The sequence below is a fragment of the Mastacembelus armatus genome, chromosome 11 (assembly GCF_900324485.2).
Source record: "Mastacembelus armatus chromosome 11, fMasArm1.2, whole genome shotgun sequence".
NCBI lineage: Eukaryota > Metazoa > Chordata > Actinopteri > Synbranchiformes > Mastacembelidae > Mastacembelus > Mastacembelus armatus.
This window is the reverse complement of record NC_046643.1, coordinates 3057326-3066820: the sequence shown is the minus strand read 5'-3', so window position 1 is coordinate 3066820 and position 9495 is coordinate 3057326.

Here is a 9495-nt window from a genome sequence, read left to right as displayed (position 1 = left end):
GTCTTATTGACTTCACACAGTCCTGCTGGATCAAAAATGTGTTTTACATTCTGTCTGAACAGACCTTAACACTTCAATTTTGTGGGGTGCAATAAAACAAAAAATAAACAGCACAGTAAATAACAGTAGCAGATGCTGTACTGTCTGTTCCACCAGAGTGGTGTGTTTTCACAGTGCATTTTCACCTTTATGAAGCTCGGTGTACCTAAAAAACTGCCGACTGACAGTATGAAAGTTGACATAGTTGTGTAAAAGGCATTCATGATGAAAGCTGAAATTATGTTCACATACACTACAGTGAACCCAGATTTTAAAAATGAGGAAACAAAATGGTTCTCCCAATTACTGTCTTGTGCCTTATGACTCTTCTGAGTATTTGATATTGTATTACTGTACTGTGAAGTCTGGGAGTCCTCTTCCTAAAACTCACAGGGAGCACACAGCAGAAACAAGGCTGAAAAGTATTGATTTTCTGGCACCGCCCTTCTTACATTAAGAAAATGCCAATACAAGGATTCCTCCCTGACTCTCTGGTTCATGTCGAGTTCACTTGTCATTTTATATAATTCTGACAAAATCAAGATGCTTAACCATGATGAAGTTAGGCTTGCTTGGCTGCCCTAGGGCTTTCTGATTGAATTAGGCGTCTGTGTTCTGCCATTTGGTACCAGCCTGCATTTTTCCTAACACTTATTTGGAGGCAGAAGTTATTTACCGTTTTCAGATAAGGGATTTGAAAACAATAACAATGCTGCTGTTCATAAATAAATAAATTAGGACTCTACCAGTGTTCTTATAGCTGATGTAATGTTGTTGTGCGTACCCAATGTGCTGCACTTCCTATGCACAAAGTACATCTGCAAATTTTATATTGGCCTGAGATTTTTGGGTTATATGCATGTCTATATACAGGTGTTATTATGTAGTATATACAGTATAATCTGGTCTATCCATCCAATACTTTTGTGTAGTGACCCGAGCTATTGTGTGAGCTGCTGGGAGAGTGTCATCCTCTAAAAAAGGTATCCAATAGGTTGTCTGTGCATGTAGCTTGGTACAACCTATAGTTATGTTTTAATGCTAGACTGTAGTAATTATGACAGGGGCAAAGAAGGAGTCAGGCAACACACTGCACATGGGGACTTTGACATGTTTCAAACCAATGGTGGTTCTCTAACGTTTAACAAAGAACTAATTAGAAACCCAAACTATGATCCTTCCTTTATTCTAACCTCGAATTGGTTTTTGTGCCTACATCCAAACCATGACTTAACATAACTTAACTACATGTTGATTATTGTAACCATGACAGCAACTGATCAGCATGCCTGCCACTATAGGGGCACTGTTTCAGGAGATAGAGGCTCAGAGGGAAGAGACAAGTAACCCACTAACATGACTTTTTGGATGTTTTACATATGTCTTTGGCACAATTGTCAAACCTGGCAACCTCTCTAAGACAACAAGACTCCAAGAACCTGCAGACAATCATGTTTCCCAGCTGTTGTTAGCCATGAAACAATTTCTATTGCCAAAATTGATTTTTTTTCCTTTCCATTTATTTCTGCATACAAAGGTAAAAAATGTGATTCCAGCACTCTTAAGCGGTGTTGTTAGGTGTGTTTTTCTGTTTTGGACAGAGCCGGTTTAGCTACTTTCCTCTGATTCCAGCTCTTTTCTGAAACGACTGACAAGAAATTGATATTAATCTTCTTATCTCATGCTCCTAAAAGTTAATAAGCCTACTTCCCAAAATGCTCAACTATTTCCTTAATATGCTTCATGGAACTGGCTGCAGAAAGCTGGATTCATCTTGATTTATTGGCATCCTTAACTGGATAGCTGCCTTACAAAACTATTCAGTTAGTTTTCGATTTCTTTGTAAAGGAAATTTATTGTCTTGCACTTTCTAAGTGCTGGGTTTGTGTCTGTGCCACTGTATGTGTGTTCATGTTTGAGATGGTCATCAATGGAAAAAGAGTGGAGGGAGAGATTAGGGGACTTTGTGTGCTAATCCCTGTGAAATCATGGGCCCCAGGGGTGAGGTGGGGAGATAGGCGTCAGCTTCTCTGATCAGACGGGCTGTGGCTCACCATGTGAAGCCTCCTGAATGCCCAGTAATCCTCGCCCCGATCCACTGAGAAGCCCATCTGACTGATGGGCAGGTCCCCTCTCTGCAAACACCAGGCTTCTGCCTCTATAACAGTTAATCATGGCCAGAACTGGGGAGAGTACAGGCAGGTTAAGGAGGTGAGGGCTGAGGTGTTGGTTTAGTGGGGAGAGCAGAGGAGAAAGAAATGATTTTGCTGTCAAATAACCATTGTCATTATAGTGGCGTTACCTTTGTTTTCCACATTGTACTGCTATCTTCATTCAAATAAAGACTTGTTCTGCTACTTACAGTTTCTATTCCTATTATTCTACATACATGTCTCTTTTCTGTCAAGTGTAACACAATAGTGATCCAACCCATATTTAAAACTGTCCTAACTAAAAAAATACAATATTACCTTTTTGTTTGATAAAATGTCTTAAGGCCAAAGTACACTTGAATCATCGCTATTGTCAATGGCAGAGTGAAAAACCTAGTAATTGTTCTGGTGGACATTATAGTGCACACAGCCTTCTTTCAAGCATTCATATTGTTGAACTCATTTAGAAAGAAAAGGACAGGTTGGGGGCCTGTGTTAACTTTTCTACAGTTTACTTCAGTTATTGTTATGAGGTGGTGGTGATGGTGAAGGAGAAGAGGTGCAGGACCCAAATGCAGGATTATAGTTCTTTTATTATTCTTGGATCCACCAGGCTCGGGCACAAATAAGAACACTCTCTAGACATACACTAAAATAACCCATCAAGGCAACTTTGCCACTCGGCGTCCAGACTTCACAGCTATGTGCTGGCAACAAAACATACCGCCACTCGGCATACAAATAAAACCTCTATTCCCTCGCACCTGAATGATCACTTTTTGGCAGAAACCAGAAAAGCAATGATTCATATATTTTTATTGTATTCTTTTCAAAACATCCTCATATCTCCTATGAATCTAAACACCTACTGCTCACTAGCACAACACTACCACTAAGGCCTACAGTATTGCAAAAATATGATCTAGTCCTTCCTGGCACAATCCTCGAAAAGATACACATTTTAAAGGTAAGGTTTCTGCCACAGCAATGTACAGAGTTCTTTCCAGTTGTGTAGAGACTCACTCAAGGTTTGCATTACAGAACCTTAAAGTCATAACAATGATTGAGACATATTGCAACAGTTACATGGCATTGATTTTTGTAAAGCTGCTCTTTCCAGACATTGCTTTATCCTATTTCATGTCTTCATGTCATGTGTAAAATAATAACACCGTCTGAAAAGCTGCACTCTTTAACATCCAACATCCAAATATTTTACTTTCAGTCAACAAAAAGTTGTTCAGACATAAACAGAATAAGGTTGACTACATGTGACTGAAACTATGATTGAAGCTATGAAACTTTTCCTCTCCACTTCCTCACCAAGTGCTTGTTCATAAGGGATTTGTTGTTTTGTTTTTTTTTTTGTAAAATGCCTTGAGATGATTTGTATTGTGATTTGGTGCTATACAAAAAATTGAACTGAATTGAAAGAATGAGAGAATATTAAAATAGCTAACACAATTAACACTTCAGAAAGTTACAAATATTGTCAAAAGCAGGACCATTTCGGGTTGAAAAATATACTCTTGGTCCTCAGTAAGAGCTTCCACCTACACCAGCAGCATCCAAAATGTTCTGAGTTTGCTCAGCTGTCATTTGTCTACAAATTACAACTGCTGATAAATGCTGAGTAGAATCATAGTGGAACCGCTGCTTATTTTTGACAACATCTTAAAGGGATGCCTCCCTTTAGAGGCTTTCTGGGCATGCCCAACATGTCCCTGGGGCAAATCCAGGTTGGCGGCCTTACATATCATATCTGTCCTGAAAATATCTATGGATCCTCTAGAAATACCTGGAAGTTGGAAAAAAGTGACATCTGGGCTACTTGTGCTGACATGATATTTTACTACTTTTTTGACCCTGCATTTCCCTTTAATAGCCCGCAATTGTACATTATCTGCACAAATTTATTTGTTGAACTTCAATAAAGTTGAATTTTACATAGTGTTAGTTTGGCAGGTGTTCTCTCTGCAGAGAATCTAATGAGTAAAAAGTCGTGAGACAAAATACATATAAAAGTAAAAACAAATGACCACATTAACACATTACACATTAAGAAAGCCTTTGCCAGAGTGTGAGCAAACTAATTATAATAAACTGAAGGTAATATTACATTGCATCATACAATATGGAAAATATACACCATACACTTATGCACATGCATGCTGCAACACACAAATACACACATACACTAACAGATTTGATTGGAAATGAAAATGATCCATCAGCCAGTGTTTTCAGCAGACAGAAAAGTAAACAATGGAGGCAGTCACATTAAGACACTTAGACAGAAGTGTAATTACTGCTTTTCTGTCTACCCAAATTTCCAGCAGGGGACCCATTGCTGAAGGTACTTAGGCTGTTAGGAGTAAATGAGCTCACTTTATTGCCTTCCAGTTTGTAATGGGTCTCTCTGCCATACCTCTGGCCAGCGGTACACGTCTTTAACCAATCACAATTAGCCCTTACAGTCCATGTTTATTAGCTATTGTCTTGTACAGATCAGACGATAATGTGCACTTGACTTGAAATACCCTGTCATGACCACAGGAAGCTTGTGCTTATAACTTTAAGTTAGCACATTTCAGTGTCTGGCTGTGCAGCTGAGGGGTAGAGATTGTTTATTACATCCATGTCTCCCACACAGCAGCAAAATTAATATATTCATGGATGTGCTTTGGGTTTTGTTTAAAGATTTGCTGGCCATATAGCTGGATTGTAACTGCAGACAGTTTTTGCATATACTATGAGTTGTTAAAAGTAACAAAAAAGACACATTGATGGAAGGCATTATATGTAGCACTTTGATGATGACCATGATTATTCATTAATTAACTGTCGGCTAAGAGTTATTTCCTGTTCTGCTATATACTAAGAAAAGTAAGTTATGTGCTCTTGAAAGATGACCAAAAGTAGGTCCAGGCACCAATACCTGAGGAACCTCACTAATACTGTTTTTATTACAATAAAGGTTGGATTAGAACATTTTTAAAACAAGATGGTACAGCTCATGAAGAGAAGGAGCAGATAAGAATACGGAGAATAACATGATTAACAATAATCAAAACTTCTTTAAAAAATTTGAATAGAACCATAACTAAAGGAAAGAGGCAGCAGTAATATCACTGAAGAATGTAAAAAGAGTTGTGGATCTCTGATAGGCCTATTGGTGAAGTAGTGTGGTAGAATCCATGCCAGAAGACTAATGTTGAGTCTAATTTCTAAATTAATTTGCATAAAAATGTTTAAAAAGCTTTTACAGACTACAGGGGAGGGGTTGACAAGTAAGCTAGTGGCATATCTTATGATATTAGATTAGACTGCAAGTTTGAAATACAATTGTTAAAGTATAGTTTAATTAGTTCAAGTATATTTAGATTTAGAAACAGCCTATGTCCAAAGTAGGAAAACATCTTTCGATGATGAAAAGCTAGCTAGCTGTTCCTCCTTGCTTGTATTCCCTAATGCTAGGTTAAATACATTATGGCAGCTCTGTACTTCACACACATACATGAGATTGGTATTAATTTTCTATACTCAACTGACCTAGTTTACAATCTATTTCATCTTTTGATTTCCCTGTTCATAAACACAGTTTGAAAAATGTTTATACTTTATATATTTCCACAGAAAAGTGTGGTTTAGTATAAACATCCTACTTCTTTCTTTGCTCTTTGAAACTAACCTCAAAGTCTTTCTTGTCCCAGATCCAGCGTCATGTCTCTTGTGCTTGTAAATGGAAATGTTTGCATTTGCGTTTCCTCAAAGCATGCAGCAGTTTGACCCTCACAAAACAGCTGATGGAGAGCGACTGAAAAAGGTGCAGCAACAGCAGAAGATTATTAAACAAGCACAATCATAAACATGAATGAGTGATTCTTGACCTGCATCTTTTACTGCTGTGCATTGTTGTTCATTCCTACAAACAGCTTTTGGTGGAATGAATGGAGGTTCTATTCATTTATGACAATAACCTCTACATTGAATTATGTTATTCCTGCTTTGTCTCAACATTTTTATTCTTCTTCTCATACTTCAAATATTTCATCAACCTGAAATTGTTATGCTGTATAATGTATGCCATAGCAGCTGCTCTCTTTTTCATGAGCATCACATATTACATTACGTTCAGGGCTATTTTTCTGCATATGGTACAATATAATCCTTTTTAAAGAAAATAGTAATGTTCTTACTGAATGATCAAGAATGTCAGTTATCAGGTAATAAGATAAATTTGCAGTTAATTTAATGTCACTTTTAATACACCTGTCCAGTATGTGCAGGAGGTTTGACAATTTGAAATTCTTGCTGAGAAGATCTGGGCTGAATCCAGTCTGACAACTCGAATAATGCTGCAGGAATATTATGCTTGGGGGAAAGATATTAAAAGCGCAAAGCAGCTACAGTGTTGAGTAAACCTAGCAGAGCAAGATGTGGAATGAACACTGGCAATGATGCTATTTGTAGTCATGTGTAAATATTTCTCCTGATTGTGGCACTACAGAAATCCTCATGGATTCATTAAAAGAAGGGTTTATTATCTCCGTGTAGGCATGAATGTTCTCAAACTAATGAGTAGCTTGTGGAATGATGTGTATAACATTTATGTTTTGCAATGAGGTGGCACTAGAAGAACGATGAATTCACAATGGGTTGCTCCTGTGAAGAGCATGAATGTGCTCCAGAAAATAAATTCATCTTATTAATCATTATTGAGTTAGAACTTGTTTTGTACAGCACTTTGGTCAACCTTGGTTGTTTAAAGTGCTATATAAATAAAGTTACAGTTACAGTTTCAGTAGAAATGCCTAATCCTAACCAAACATTTGACATAACCATGCTCATGGTCCTGATCTAACCTTAGTCGTACTATTCAATGTCATGTAGATTAAAATAAAGTAGTTTCAAAGGTGTTGGTGTTAAAATGTTTGGTTACAATCCAAAATTATAGCTGTAATCCTCTTGTGACTGTGTAAATTATTACTCTTGCTAATTATCATTATTATTATTATTATTATTGACTTTATATGATATGATATAGATTTGTCTTTGGTTGTCTTAGGTTGCCTTTTATTGTAAATAACTTGTGTGCTTCGTTCAATCACAGTTCAGACTATTCACTACAATACTGCAGTTTGTGGTAAATAGCTGTCCATAAGAGATCAGCTGAAACCAATGAGTCTGTGTTTTTTGTTACTGTTAAAATGTTATATTGTCTGAGTCCTTTGCTGAGTGAAAAGGAAGCTGGTAGAACTGACTTCCTGTGTTGTTATCAGACTGTGACTACACCAAACACAGACACAATCAGTGGAAAGAGCTGACAGTACAGTCTCCTGACACCCATTGAAATTGAACACGTTATGTGATGTAAATACAAACCATGACAAAATGACATTCCTCATCATGAATAGGGTTGTGTCACTTTATGGCATTATATAAACTGTCATCATATATGTAATGGTTCTTGCTGAAAGAAGGCTTGAAACAGATGATGGACCAAATTCCATTAAGCGACATATGATCTAAAAGGAGAAACTGTATTTAAAAATTTTTTTTAACAAAACCAAGACACAGAAACACGGATAACATGGGAGAACTAGGAACACAAGTTCAAATATGAGTTCAACACTAAATCTGACCAAGGTTGAGTACTGGTATCTGTCCTAAATAGGTGATTATGTACTGGTACTGTGAAGTTGGAGCATGGAATAATGCCAAGCAGAAGTACTGCACATCAGCAAAAGAGCTCAGATCTATAGTGTTTTTCATGTAACTAACACAACTAGTAAAAAAGGGAGAATATCCCTCAGAAAGAATTTTATATATCAATTTATATCATATTTACATCAATCTCAAAATCCAAAACAACTAACTTGACCTAAACGACTTTAGCCATGATGAAGATGGAGTATCAAGGACAGCAACAGGGGAAAGGTTTCAGGCTCGACTCCATGTTTCTTGTTTAGGACTTTTGTTTTGGTAGTATTTCCTGTTCCCTGTAGTTAGTTTCCTTTAGCTTTATGTTCTCATTATCCTTGATTACTTTCACCTAAGTTTGTCCCTTGGTTTTTCCATCCCATGTCTTTCTCCTGTGTGGATGTGTGTGTGTGTGTATAAGACAGCATTATAACTGTCTTCATTGGACAGATAATTTTACTAATATTGTGTAGCAGAATGCATCACTGTTCTTGTGTTTTAAGTACATCAATGAAATTCCTCTTTCCAAGTTTGTAGAATTTATCAGGACTGTAATACAAATTTAACATTTGGTAAAATCCATCATTTGTAGACCTGTGAGTATATACAAACAGTGCTAACCAAAGGATAACTAAAGTAGTCCACCGACACACTAGTGTGTTTAAATCAGCCTGTTAGTTTGCTGAAATGTAGATGAAATAATACTACCTACCCACACAAATATTGTACTTATCAGTCTGAACCAGAAGTTGACAACAAGCTGTGCTACCATGGCAAATAAGACAACTAAGACTTAAATTTCTGTCTTTAGGAAAGTACAATTCAGATGAACACGTACATAAGTTAAGCCAAAAGATGAAAGGCCTTACATGTACAGTAGGATGATAATAGTCCTCTCAGATGTTTGATGATGGAGGGCAGATATAAGCCTATTTCGGATTTGTGAGTGTAACATAATTTACATGTTAAAAGTAAGAACGGTATAAACATCCATCCATCCATCTTCTATACCCGCTTTTTCCTGGCTCAGGGTCACGGGGATCTGCTGGAGCCTATCCCAGCTCTCTCTCGGGTGGAAGGCAGGGGCGGTATAAACATGAATTGGATATATTATCCTTGTTTATCACACAATATACTTGTTCACAGGACAAAAGAAACACTCATTGGTAATGTAGAGGGACAAAAGTAACAACTTTTACTGTTCCTGACAGCGACCCCTGACAATTAAACCTACCTGGTTCTATTGTGAAAAACTCTGGCACAAACTTTAGTGGGATGTATTAAAGTACAAATTCATCTGTCAAATGATCAAACAGCTTCTGAGATATGACTCAACAGTGTGATATATATGTGCCTTTTCGATGATCTTGCATTTGTTACCCATTAACTCTGGAAGTGAGTAGGTGCTGAAAACTGTGAATCAAAGTTAAATGAAGACAATTTACTCAGCTCCGTTCCATTTTCTCTTTTTAAGAAGAGAAAAGTTTTACCGAGTAAAACCGTGTCTTTTGGAAGCTGAATTTTGGAGTTTGTCAGAGTTGAAGATAAGTCCTTACACACACACACACACACACACACACTACACTTGACCTCCACATTC